This window comes from Eucyclogobius newberryi, unplaced genomic scaffold, assembly GCF_026437365.1.
Source record: "Eucyclogobius newberryi isolate DKJ021-1_F unplaced genomic scaffold, fEucNew1.0.hap1 SCAF_22, whole genome shotgun sequence".
Classification (NCBI taxonomy): domain Eukaryota; kingdom Metazoa; phylum Chordata; class Actinopteri; order Gobiiformes; family Gobiidae; genus Eucyclogobius; species Eucyclogobius newberryi.
In genome coordinates, this window is record NW_027315857.1 from 9709275 (window position 1) to 9723950 (window position 14676).

General features: G+C 42.8%; 2 protein-coding genes across 3 annotated transcripts in view; both read right to left on the bottom strand.

The window, feature by feature from the left end:
- Positions 1-14402, bottom strand: part of dennd4c (DENN/MADD domain containing 4C) — a 43118-nt gene extending 28716 nt beyond the window's left edge. For both annotated transcript variants that reach the window (XM_072459295.1, XM_072459294.1), the window contains exon 1: positions 14317-14402. The gene's annotated coding sequence lies outside the window, so the exon portion shown is untranslated. The remainder of the gene's footprint in view (positions 1-14316) is intronic.
- Positions 1-14676, bottom strand: part of LOC140372174 (leucine-rich repeat LGI family member 2-like) — a 481342-nt gene that overhangs the window by 427822 nt on the left and 38844 nt on the right. The window lies entirely within an intron of this gene.

The following is a 14676-nucleotide window of genomic DNA, read 5'->3' on the forward strand; positions in this document are numbered from 1 at the left end:
TCCAACAATTTACTGCATGTCCCCCTTCCCTCTCATCCCCCATTTCACTCTGTACTTTCCTGTTGTCGGTAAAGCCTACAGGCAACAAAATATATATATATTTTTTTTAAAGTAAGAAAGGTTGTGTCAAACATTATTTAAAAAACTAAATAATTTGCTATGGTGATCCAAAGAAAATACTAAACCAAACCCAAATGGATAGGAAGTTGATTAATCATGAGTCTTAAGAACTATGAGTAGCATATATCGGTAAACCTACAATGTTATTTTTCAAATTACCGGTAGTTCAGAAAGATTCAAAAAGAGATTCAAAAAGTTCATTTATTGTGGTGAATCTTTGCCCAAATCTTTTCAAAATGGGTGAAACTGTGTGGCAGACGTATCCTGGAACGGAACACGTTAAAATATTAAAGTTGTTGCATCAATGTCACATCCTCTTCACAGGCGGCTGGGACCTGCACGGGAAGTTCATTTTTTCCAAGTGGTGGATGACTCAGCCTCTGCAAAAGGGGAAACAAAAAGACTTTGAACACCGCACTCAGTAGCCGGCCGGCTATGGGATTGATGACGCAGAGGAATACTGACCACTGACTCACTTATATAGAATAATTTATACACTCTGTACCAAGTATTACAGTGTGTAATGGGACAATAACATTAGAGTAATTTACTTTGACTGGTAGTGCCTTTCTGGACATGTCAGATTTGATTTAAAGGCCACTAAACAGTTTATGTTTGTTATAAGATTCTATTAAGTTCAATTGGATTTGGATAAACTTTATGACGCAGGGAAACTCAATTAGAATCACTTGCTTGCTCGCATAACGTTGTTGCAAAGAGTCCCAATAAAAAGTACCAACATCATTTCTTAATTTAGGCTGCAGTGTCTCAAGTTGTGTTTCAAAATCTTACAGTTGTGGCCTTTTCACAATCAGCACATTTTGCGTTGTTGAAGGTAGAGGAGCCAAACCTGCAGTTGCACCATCTTTGGCTGGATATGCTTTATCTCGCAAGGATATAAAATACAAAAAAATCATCATCATAATACATACAAAAAGTGAAAGGCAAAGTGCATAGGCTACCCTACTTGATTACTGTCTGATTGAATTCCTTTAAAACGCAAGGGTCCAATTATTTCTTACACTCTGCACAGACCCCCATTCACACATGCCTCAGTCCCAGAACATTGCCGGGTCGACTCTGTTCACACTTAACCCGGCATTTGTTTCTGAATACAAATTTGCACATTTGCACATACTGGCAATTTTCTGGTTTTATTCACATTCACTTTCCCTGTGTTAGTCCCTGTGTACCAGGGAAATGACCGGATCAAAAAAATTTAGGGAAATCAGCTCCGGCTTTATTTACACATGTAAATTCCCAGGTTAGGCTACATGTGTGAATGGGGTTTAGAGTCCACTGCCACCAACAACTAGTATGCTAACGACAGTATGCTAACGACAGCACGCAGTGGTCTTATTTTGAACTCAAGAGCTGCTTTTACAATAGATCTGTCCTGAGGCAAAACAAACTTTACTTACATGAAAGTAAAACAAACTTTACTTACAGTAACTTTAACAAATGTTTGTGCAGCAACAACAAAAACAACTAACACTACAACAACCACCACCACAACCACAACCACAACCACAACGCTTAGCCTACTTTTAACCAGTTAAGTGATGCTAGTGATGAATAAAATGCAACAATATTGCAAGTGCGGCCAGAAGTTTGGGAAATATTATTTAGATCCAATATTTGTTAGTGAGAGTGAGAAAACATAATTGGTCAAAATAGTTTCCAGACGCAGTTTTGTCTCAACACAATGAAGCCTCGAACAGTGTGCCAGCCCTGTCTGACTTCAGCATCTTATTTTATGATGATTTGAAGCAGGAACGGTAGAAAAAAACAGATGCCGCATTAAGAGAGATTTACTCAAGTGTATCCATGGCTGCGCCTCTCTAGAAACACCATTGAAGTGCAAAACGCTGCTTTCCAAATACTTCTGCTTTAGAAAATCATGGACTGTTAAAATGTGTTCCCACTGAGAAGGGGGAGATTCCAGGACTGTAAATAGAGGCAGCATTTTACGAGTGCTTCTCAAGATGTGGTGCTGGGGCCAAGGATGAAACAAAAGTTTCCTCAAGGGGTTCCCAGCACTCGTGTGAAGCGGAATGGGACCTGGTTGGTTTTGAATTGGTTAAGAACTGGTTTAGACCTGTTGAAAGAGAGAGAAAGGGATTTTGACTGGACAATATGACCAAAAATAAATAAAACAAAAAACATTCCATTGTCAATTTGTATTCCTCTAAAATCTGACCTTTGACCACATGCCTTTACTGATGGATGATTGGCTGTAGATCCCTCGATCATAAAGACCAAAGCTGATTATTGATTGACGATTAGCAATGACTGAATCTCCATCTAGATTAGAATTCAAAGGATTGCACAGCTCTAGTTGGATCTTACCTTGTATATTTTCTGTAAAATTGTCTTAACATTTTATTTGAAAAGCTGGATGCTTTCTGAGGACTTAAGGGTACTGCAGAAATACAGTGAGTGTACAGAAATAAAAATGTGACATTTATCGTTGATGTATGTCAGAAATACTTGCAGCCTGCAGAGCACCTGCTCCTGACAGGTTTTCTGCAAAAGACCAAACCGTCATAGGAAACTCATTGGTTAAACTCTAGCTGCAAATAAGGATTCCACATTACACTTATACTTGCTCTCTTATACTTATACTTGCTCACTTATACTTGCTCTCTTATACTTATACTTGCTCTCTTATACTTATACTTGCTCTCTTATACTTATACTTGCTCTCTTATACTTATACTTGCTCTCTTATACTTATACTTGCTCTCTTATACTTATACTTGCTCTCTTATACTTATACTTGCTCTCTTATACTTATACTTGCTCTCTTATACTTATACTTGCTCTCTTATACTTATACTTGCTCTCTTATACTTATACTTGCTCGCTAGACTTGCTCGCTAGACTTGCTCGCTAGACTTGCTCGCTAGACTTGCTCTCTACTTCATGATTACGCAAACTAGAAGAGATTCTGATTAAATTAATGTATACCCATGACTTGTATCCGGTCTTTCACAATATAATAAAACATAACTTCTTGCCAAGATAAAGAGGTGTGCTGGTCTTTAAACACAAGCTGAACTCACACATTCACATTAAGGTCACACTTTCTGTTATCGTTGAAACAAACATAACCACACACAGCACCTGCTAGAGTCACAAACCAAACCTCTGCTTCCTTTACGCTGTAATTTATTTATTTTTTAATTAAATGCACAGTTAACAGCAAAAAAAAAGAAAGAAAGAAAAATAAATGCACAGTTAAAATAATAGATAGAAAAAATAATAATAGATTTAAAATTTCAACTGTTGAGTCCATCCTGTATCCAGTTTGAAATATAAAATAATACTACCTGTACAAAGATATAAAAAAATATCAATAAAACTGGCAACATATGAACTGAAATTAAACCTTAAGGTAGTACATTCTGCCGTTATATTTTCAACCATACAAGGCCAAAGCACATATTGACACCACCTGCGAGTCTGCGACACTGAAAAGCTTTTGTGGCTTGTCCTTTTTGCCTCGGCACAAATCTATCTTTCTGTGACAGAAACACTTGGGCTGCTATGGAAACGGAGCCGCAACAATGTCATGTGCTGAGCTGGAAATGTGCAGTGTGTTACACTAGCCATGGAAATCTGATCTGGGCCTGGAGAGTTTAGTGACGCTGGCATGAGCAGTGTGACAAAACAAACTTGCCCTTTTAGATATGTATTAGCAGGAGAGAAATGCATATTTTCTAAACAATTTTAAATGTCCATCAAGTAAAGCATGCAAGCATTCAGGCACAAATTTGAATGAAGCGATATAGAGTTATTTTTTCCGACATGCAATAGGACAACACCTTGGCATGCTCAGTCAGCAAGTTATAGTTTTTAAACCGGTATACAGTCTATACACACATATATGCACATAATAGGCCAAAACACATCTACAAATCTGCCTGGTATTGACTAAATGATCTGATCTAAAATCAAGTATTTATCTCTTGCAGATAAAAAGAACACATTATCTTGGAAGTACCATCTTTGGAGTACGGCGGAAGATCCTCTGAAAAGGCAAAGCATACTAAGCAAACCATTTCCTTTCCTAAAAAGAAAAACAATCGACATCTTTGACTCATCATAATTGCTGACGTTATACTGTGGCCACTGGCAGACAACAGACAAAGCAACAAACTCAACATTGACAAAATAATGCCTCCTTTATATCTCCATTTCTGCCTGGTAAAAAAAAGTCAAGCATTGCATCGGTAAATGGTGGCGGCGTTGACAGCGCACAGGACTAAAAGCGTGTTAATGTGAGTGAGGAATAACTTACACGTGTGGCTGCATGAAAGCAAGTCCCGCGACCTGGTGGGGTCAAACTGTAACCCAGCAGACAAAGTGTCCCATTAAATTTCCACTGTATGAAGCCTTGTAACATGAGACGGGCCGCCTCGTAAGGCACTGCCCCTCCCTGTCCACCAGAAACCTGTTCTTTACTCCTGAGGGCCGACAGCAGTGTCAGTTAAACACTTTGTCAGAGCCACGGGACAGAAAATATGATCAAACGTGAACACATAAACACATTTAATAATGCTACAGTCAGTTTGTATAACCCTGAGGACAAAAAAAGCCCAAACTACAAACTAGAAACCAAAACTAAACAGGTGCGTGAAACTGATCTTACGCGGCCGGTCATAGACTTGGAAGAGGTATCACTATCTTTTCAGACAATGCCCTTTTTTGTTTGGCCAATACAATTACAATAGGAATACATTAACCATTTTGGGGGTTGCCCTGGAAAGCTACACGACCGAGCGACAGGTGTTTGGTGCGAGATAAGACACTAAAATCGAATCAACGGTTCAACGGAAATCTGGTCACTTCCATTCCTTACGGCCAACTTTCTGGAATGTCTTGCTGAATGGGGCGAGTGCTGGCCCGAGGAGCATGAGTAGTCACAAATGGAAATGGGGAGGTCTTACTGGTTGAACAGTGCCAGAACAAAATGCTTGTGCACCGGCCAAGCTTTTGAAAAACGCCTTTCCTTTCTGCCAAATTTAATTTTAGCCGAGCAAAGGTGGTTAAGAGGGATGATGTGAGGAGATTTATCTGTTTAAGCAGCACAATCCCTGTACTCCATCCCCCATGGCCTGTAATGATCTCATCGCTCTCGCACAAAGGGCCTGGAGGCTGGTTCCCCCACAGCTGAAAGAGCTCCACTATCTGTGTCTGCGTAATCCTGGACACGACAGGGCTTCGCTGTGTCTCCAACTACGACTGCAGAGATACGCTCAAGAGTGACACAGAGGCACGGCGCAACGAGCCTGGTCATTTTAAGAGCTCACAAAAGCCATTGAGTGGTAATGCAAGATGTCGTAGTGACGAGTTCAAGTTCTTCTCTGTTCTTTCACGATAGTACCAGAGTAGATGGTCAGTGTTGTTTGTAAATAGTGAACACTGTCAGGCCAGTTGCAGGCTTAAAATCACCTGCGTCCGAATGTCCACACTATTCCCTACATAGGGCATTGTTTGGGGCTCACGCCATGCAAGTGTCCTGCAAGTGCACTCAAGATTTCCCACAAAGCACCTTGAAAGGTAGTGTGCAACGATGGTCACTAGACTTGTCAATATAGACCACAATGAACTGAAAAACCACAGCGTCGGGTCTTTAACTGGACACAACACGATCGACTGAAGCAGAATGTTTGAATGCACTGTTGACTCAAGAATATAAACTAAAGCACACTGAAATAAACCCTTACGCCGCATAGTTGCTGGCGTTAGTGGCTTACCTAAGCATAAGATAACAATCACAGGCAAAAAGTTGAATACTCCAGTCCGTTCGTTGTTGAATGTGCGATCCGTGACTTGTATAGGGATTTTTTTGTCCAGAAATATGTGCGTGCCAGATGGATTTTATCAATATTTATTATATAAATCTAGTTTAGCAGACTTTTTTTCACTCTGACTTGGCAACAAGCCATTACACATCGTCTAGCTGATCTTATTTTTCCAGTGGGATTACTTTTTTGGGAAATGTAAGAAATCTCAGGATTGTAAATGTCAGAAACGTGTCCAAAGACAGTTAAAAGATCCCCCCAAACGTCAGTGAAAACTCATTGGTCAAGACGTTTTGATTGCAGACGTCAGTGAGGCCTTTCTCACAGCATACATCTCATTCATGAAGAAGGAATTTTCACTTCAAGCGGAATGGTGGCAACTTACAACAAACGTTCTGTTGATCCTAACCCTGTTGCATAAACAAAGAGCCAATACACACATACTCTGTATTTCTCATCCTGACGCAAACACCAATACTTTAGAAATCAATATAATGTTTTTATTTTTTTTCTATCATCCAAGTACATAATTCTAACAAGAAAAAATATAAATGAATTCTGACACAGGTGCCAGAATATGGGATCACATATAAAGTACGCCATGTGGACTAAATCGGTCAATTACATGCAAATAGCCATGAGGGGAATATTTCATTTTGATTCATGCAAACAACACATTTTTATTTCCAACGAGCAATTGTTAAAGTTAAGAGAATAACACAGATTACCTCTTATAGTTTTAAAAGGCCCACTTATTGTATTATTTATTTTACAAGTTTTTATGGCTTATCCTAACATCCTAAGTCTTAACCGCAATGAGTTTGTAAGAGCATTCCAAAATGCTCAGGGGGCAAAGTAACATTTTGACATCACAACAGATAAAAACTCTTAATAATTTGATGCAGATTGGGCCTTCAACCCCGAAACTGTTGGTGAGATATATGTAGTATTAACCAGCAAGATAAGATTTATTTTAGTCTAAATGATCAACGAGTGAACCTAGAAAAACAGGCAGGTAGTCTACCATTTAATGTTAATTCCTGATCAACAGGACCCGGCGTGTCTGCTTGAGCAGGACCACAGTTCCTCTCAAGTACCACTTAGGTTTCTGGAGCTTTCTGTGACCGTGTGGAGCAAAGTGGCCATCGCTGCCACCAGTCATCGCAGTGTGCTGTCAGAGGACAAAACCAGCCCCAACGAGGTGTCAATGAGCTGACAAAACAAAACCTCACATTTGACAAGCCGACGACCGCACTTTTCTGCGCGCATGCATCGAGGGGCATGGACACAGATGATGTAGAGCAGACGGAATTCACAACAGACATCGAAAGCAAAACATGAGCCCACCTCTGGATTCAAATATGGTAGCGCAAATGTTTTGAGGCGCTGTTGCAAAATGTGTGCCAGATCATTCATAATTTATTTGAGTTGAAAGTGTAACGAGTTAAGACATTTTGCAACATTTTCACTTTTTAGTGCATCAGCATGAGTCGATATAAGATAAGATAAGATAAGATATTCCTTTATTGTCCCACATGGGGAATGAACCATTCAGCTGTTTTGATTCACACTTCACAAAAGCTACAATTTCAATATCGGACCGACATGTTGATCTGGAAACACCCTCCTATATTAGTACTGATATTATATCGACCATCCCTGTTGACAATTGCACTGCACATACGTCATAAGGCGCTGGTACAGCTGGCAGCCCGGTGTAAACGCTCTCTCTTTTTTCTCACACTTATTGTGCTTTATCTCCTATATTTTGTAAATATAGTTAGTATATTTTTTCTATTTTACTGTACGATAGGGACACGCGCTGGAATCGTTTTTAATTCAACTGTTTTTGACTTTTTTCGTGTTGTTGTGACGTGAGCTAGCTCAGAGCGAGCCCCCGGGAACTAATGAAACTGCGGAGAACAGTCGTCTTACCCGGAGATCGTCACGTTATCCCGGCGGACATCCTAAGGAAAACGCAATGAGGCAGACGGGCTGGACGTAAACTCCGAGAGAAGAGAGGAGGAAACAGGAAGTCGGTTCCCGCCGTAGTCATGGGTAACGTGAGGTCCCTTCAAAATAAAAGGGCGGAAATAGCGAGCCTCATGCGGTCCCAGAGGATTTATAGGGACAGCAGCGTCTTGATTTTCACAGAGACCTGGTTAACAGCAGAAATGCCAGACTCTATTGTAGGTTTGGACAATTTTCATCTGCTGCGGGAGGACAGAACGAGAGAATGCGGAAAGAAAAGAGGTGGAGGTCTGGCGGTGTATGTGAACACAAGCTGGTCCAAACCCGAACACTGCACAGTGAAGGAGCAGCTATGTAACAGGGATATTGAACTATTGGCTATTGGCATGAGGCCATATTATCTTCCCCGGGAGTTCTCACATGTGATTTTGATCGCAGTCTATGTGGCCCCGTCTGCCAATGCTGAAAATGCTTGTGAAGCACTGCTCTCCTGCACTTGTAGGCTGCAAACACAGCACCCACAGGCTCTCTTCCTCGTCTCTGGTGACTTTAACCACGCTTCTCCCTCTTCTGTTCTACCAACATACACCCAGTATGTTACCTGCCCCACCAGGAACAATAGAACATTGGACTTGTTTTTTGCCAACACCAAGGAGGCTTATTCTTCTTCCCCCCTCCCTCCCCTGGGCAGCTCGGACCACAACCTTGTACAGCTGAGGCCTGTGTATGAACCCATTGTGCGCAGGCAGCCTGTGGTGTCCCGTGAGGTGAGGATGTGGTCTGCTGAGAGCGAGGAGGCTCTGAGGGACTGCTTCAGCACCACTGTCTGGACTGAGCTTTATGACCCACATGGGGAGGACATCAACACCATCACAGAGTGCATCACGGACTACATCAACTTCTGTTTTGAGAACATTGTTCCCTCCCGGAAGGTGCGGTGTTTTCCAAACAACAAGCCATGGATTAACCGTGAACTGAAGGCTCTGCTGAAGGAGAAGAAGAGAGCCTTCAGGTCAGGGAACAAGGAGGAGCTGAGGACTGTGCAGAAGGAGCTGAGGAGGAAGATCAGGCAGGCTGAGGCCGGCTACAAGAGGAGGATGGAGGAGCAGCTGCAGCAGCAGAAGAACATTCAGGGAGTGTGGAGGAGCCTGAAAACCATCTCGGGCTTCAAAATCCCCTCTGCCCAGACAGAGGGGGATCTACAGTGGGTGAATGATTTAAATGCTCACTTCTTGAGGTTTGATCGGTCACCCGCCCCTCCCCCTGCACAGCTGCATGCTCCCTCTTCCACAGCTGGACAATGCCCTGCATCTGTTCCTCTTCGCTTATCTGCCACGGACCATCAGCTCCCCACTTCGCCTGGACTCACCCATCCCCCCAGCACACAGTCCCCCTGCCAACCACTGACTGTCACAGCAGCACAGGTGAGGAGTGAGCTGAAGAGGATTAAAGTGAGGAAGGCAGCAGGACCAGACGGCATCAGCCCCAGGCTCCTTAAGTCCTGCGCAGATGAGCTGTGTGGAGTTATGGAGCATGTCTTCAACATGAGCCTGAAGCTGAAGGTGGTACCACAGGTCTGGAAGACCTACTGTCTGGTACCTGTGCCTAAGACACCGCGCCCCAAAGACCTCAACAGCTTCAGGCCAGTGGCTCTCACTACCCACCTGATGAAGACACTGGAGCGGCTGGTCCTGGACCACCTCCGCTCCACCGTGAGCTCAGCCATGGACCCGCTGCAGTTTGCATACCGGCCTAGCATCGGAGTGGAGGACGCCGTCATCTCCCTGCTGCACCGCCCTCTCTCTCACCTGGAAAAGCCTGGCAGCTCTGTGAGGATTCTGTTCTACGATCTTTCCAGCGCCTTCAACACCATCCAGCCGCTGCTCCTGAGGGACAAGCTGGAGACGGCTGGTGTGGAGTATGACCCGGCAGAGTGGATCCTGGACTACCTCACAGACCGACCCCAGTTTGTGAGAGCCCGGAACTGTGTGTCTGACACTCGGACCTGCAGTGTGGGGGCGCCCCAGGGCACTGTCCTCGCGCCCTTTCTCTTCACCCTTTACACTGCAGACTTCAGACATGACACGGACAGCTGTGTCCTGCAGAAGTTCTCTGATGACTCTGCCATCATCGGACTCATCACGGACGATGATGACGCGGAGTACAGAGGACTGGCGCAGGACTTTGTGGACTGGCACCACCTCCTCATCAACGCGGGGAAGACCAAGGAGATGGTGGTGGATTTCCGCAGACGCCACCCCACTGCCCCCTCACCAGTGAACATCCAGGGATGGGACATTGAGAGAGTGGACTCGTACAAGTACCTGGGTGTTCATCTGAACCACAAACTGGACTGGACTCATAACACAGACGCACTGTACAGGAAGAGCCAGAGTCGGCTCTACCTCCTGAGGAGACTCAGGTCTTTTGGAGTGACAGGGCCACTCCTGAAGACCTTCTACGACTCTGTGGTGGCATCGGCCCTCCTGTATGGTGTGGCCTGCTGGAGCAGCAGCATCACAGAGAGGGAGAGGAAGAGGCTGGACAAAGACATCAAGAAGTCCAGCTCCGTCCTGGGCTGTGCTCTGGACTCGGTGCAGGAGGTGGGGGACAGGAGGGTCCTGGCTAGATTCACATCTATGCTGGACCATGATTGTCACCCCATGCAGGACACTCTCTCCGCTCTGGAGAGCAGCTTCAGTGAGAGACTGATCCACCCTCGCTGTGTGAAGGAAAGGTTTCGCAGGTCTTTCCTTTCTGCTGCTGTCAGACTTTATAACAAACACTGTTAGTACTGAACACTCGCAATACTGACCTAACCATGTGCAATTCTGTCATATGTGCAATTGCTGTTGGAATTCATGTGCAATTACTGTGAAATTCATGTGCAATCTATGTGCTGTCGTGACACATATTCATGTGCAATTACTGTCGTGATCACATGCAATGGTATTTATGTATTTATTTATTTATTTGTCTATGGGAGTTTTTTATTTATTTACAGGAGATCTTCTACTGAAAGTGTTTTTCAGACTTCCTATAAGTGATCTGTTCTTCTGTATCTACCTCTGTATCTACCTGCGTTGCACCAATGAAATTTCCCCATGTGGGACAATAAAGGAATATCTTATCTTATCTTACTGTCCTACTCTGTCCCTTGACTTCTTGGCATGATCCACTGCTTTAGCAAACATCTTTCCCCTTTGAAAAACTTTGGACACACCATCAGCCACTATCGCCATTGAGAACAATCCAAAAGTTAGGAACACAAGTTAAAGCGGTGACATATTAGATGCACTTTTACCCATTGAGCTTTAGATAGCGTGAGAGAAAATGAAAGTGACATTACATTCATTTATTTTGATGCACAATAGGCCATAAACTCAAGTAAATATCCTTCAAAATACTCACTTGCACTAAATCTCAAACTGCTTTGGTAAAAATATGAAGTTTTGAGGCAGCAGAGGGTCAGCACAGCAGTAGGATCGTCACAAGACCTCCTTCCTGAGCGTGATCGTCCAGCAGCAGACAGAGCATTCTTTCCACAGTGGAGCCAGAGCCAGAGGCCAAACTCATTCTACTCACTAACTAGCAAGTCTGTTAGCAGCTCAGGTCGGGACTTCACACAAAAGTATGCATACGTAACATTATTGTGGGTAAACCAAAAAGAATATGGGCGAAGGAAACGTGCAAGAGAAAAATTACACAATTATTAACTTGAGGGCAAAGAACTACCTTGAAAATGTAACGATAAATTTTGGGTTATGCCATAAGCTAATAGAGCTGCAACATCGGTTGAAGAAAAGGAAAATAGTTCCCATCAATGTCCACTGAAATCTGGATTGTGCGGACAACTTTTAGGGTATGTTTCCAAGTTCTCCGTCCACTAACAGCGAAACAAACCATGACCAAAATAAACAATCTAATCTCATTTAAATAACTAATATTTTACCACTGATCATAAAGGGTTTTGAAGTCATATTTTGGTCTCAAGAAAAACTGCAACCCAAGACTGACTTTGACTTTTGCCTCTTTGCATGCTCCGCTGGCTTTTCCCTCCCTTCGTCTCCTTGGTCACCTGATGAACGCTTTTGACGACGGACTGCGGTGACAAAGTACAAGTTTAATGTACACAAAGCCAGAGCCGCAGCCATGACCTACTTTATACCTGCTGCATGTAACAGAGAGAGGGGAAGAGGGGGAGAGAGAGGGGGAGAGAGGGAGGGAAGGTCTCCACTCCCTTCTCCACGGCTGTGAGGCCAAGGCTGGGTCAGGACTGAGAACTTGATGTTGGACTTCAATGTGCCATTCGGAGACGTATTGTGAAGCCATTTTGACGCACACTCGGTTTTTCTACATGACTAATTATGATGATTAATTGGGACATTGCGTTCCAAAAGTGCCAATTAATTATATTGCATTACATATCAATTTAGAACATATGAAAGCAGAATACAATTTCAATACACAGAATGATTCACTTAATCAAAGTGGACCAACACCGACGTTAAATACAGACGAATCCAATTACCAAATAAATCACATTTAACATTTGAAATTTTAAGTTGTTTTTTTATTTCAGCTTGTTTCCCTTGTAACTACCTCAAGATGCATTGCAGTAATGTACAGTATAGGGAAGAATACTTTGATAATGTATTACAGAATACTGAATACATGCGTTAAAATTGTATTTTGGAACATATTCAGTTACATCTTCTTAACAGAATACTGTATTCTCAATAGTTAGAATACAAGTTGGATTATATTATAGTGAGATTATAGGATTGAAACAGCTTTGTTAGCTTTTGTTAACAGATTTGTTATGCACTGATAAGATAAGTAACTGTATTCTGAATACCACCAAAAGAAAGTAACTGTACAGTAATACAGTTACTGTAAATTAGTATTCTGAATATGTATATCAATTCAAGTACTTCACAACACTATTCAAAATAAAAATGTTTATTGGCAGTTTAACTAGTCCTCGCATAGTGTTACTATTTACACTTGTTTACATGTTTATTTAAGTTACTTCCCCAGGTGAAATGTGAATGGCTTTTGCATAGCTCTGCACAAGAGGAAACCCTGACTCTTGCTGGGACTTGTGCCAGTCCCTGGAAAGTCAAGGCAGTGATGGGAAGCCGACGCAGGGAATGGAGCCCTCAGGGTTCAGTTCTCTGGCCAACAGTCAAGAGCTGAGGCGTCAATATGAATCTGCCATGTCTACTGGGCCCACACACGCACACGGCTCCACAAACCAACAGTCCTTTTGACAGCTATGATGCAGACACTAAAGGGGAAGTTTGGTGAAGGTTGTGGGTTACTTCCCTGTTCCTTTTCCAAGTTAATCTTACTCACAGCTAATAATTGGCCAAGGTGGTAACTTCTTTTCGGCATCATCAACTCCAATAAATGTGAATTTGCAAGGCATTCAAGCAAGTACACCGACTCTAAAAGAAAGTTGAAAGCTATGGAATCCTACCTGGAACTAGGGCTGTCAACAACAAAAACTATAATAATACAATATTTTTTAAATACTATTGAAAAAGGAACAAAAATACCTTTCCTGAATAGTTTTATAATTACCTTGATCTTTATCTGAACTAGTAAAGCTTTGGTGGTGATAACAAACTACTTGCGTGCGTCTGTTGTATTGAAATTAATTGGTATCCAGTATTGAGCTTTTTTCAGTTTCCTTCACATCAAAATCGAGTTTGAAAAAGCAGTTTGAGTATTTTAAAATTATTTTTCTTGCATATATAGAATTGATCACTTTGTCATGTTATGTCATACATTTTGCACTAAGATGATAACTCACTTTTTGACTTATATATGTTGTTTTATTATTTATTGTTGTTCATTGGTTTTATGTTGCACCGAATCACCAAAACAAGTGGCAATAAACTTTTTCTGATTTAATCCATTGCCAACTAACTGCTTCACAAAAGCAAAAGGCCACAAGTTGAAAAAAACAAACGGTGCATTTTTAAATTACGTGTTTTAATAGTATTAGAGGCACATTTCAGCCCCGGACACCTGCAAGGCGCCCACACAGGAAGGCTGATTATCCGGGGAACAAGAAGAAGAGAGCACAAGACCTGGAGCCGGGGGTGTTATATTCCCAACTGTTGCATCCGACTCCTCGAAACTAGGTCAACTTTCATGCAGGAAACGCGCACTATCACGCTGCGTATTCAACAAAAGAGACGGGCCCCACTCGCACGCGGAGCCAGTGCGTTTGAGACGTGGCTGTCTTGTCTATTTCCGCGGTTGGATAACGCACAACAACACGATGAAAGTGCGGCACGGGCGCGCGCGGCTGCGAAAACAATGTCTAAATAAGCCCCGGCGTAGCGTTTAAAAGAGTGCGTAAACATAAGCTACGTGTTTCATTTAAAAAAAAAAAAATACTTACCAGCTGTTCACTCTGCAGCCAAAGACGATGTTGACATGTAGGCAACTTGCAGTTTTAACCCCGGCTTGTGATATTCCGTGCGTTTGTTTTGGAGTAGTAATCGGCAACGCGCTAAACCCGACACGGCACGCGACGAACTGCTTCAAAAAAAAAAAAGAAAAGAGTGATGAAACTTTGGAGAGGCCACACTTTTCATCTGAAGTTGTTGGCGGAGGCGGGCGCCATGTTTGCGTCCGCGTTTGATAGTTGTGTTGGTGAGTGAGCGGGTGCTTCCTAAACGTCTCTGTCTCAGGCTGGACCCGCCCAGAAACGAGCTCTGTGCGGGTTAAGTGAAGCGGCGGCGCGCGCAGGACGCAGCTT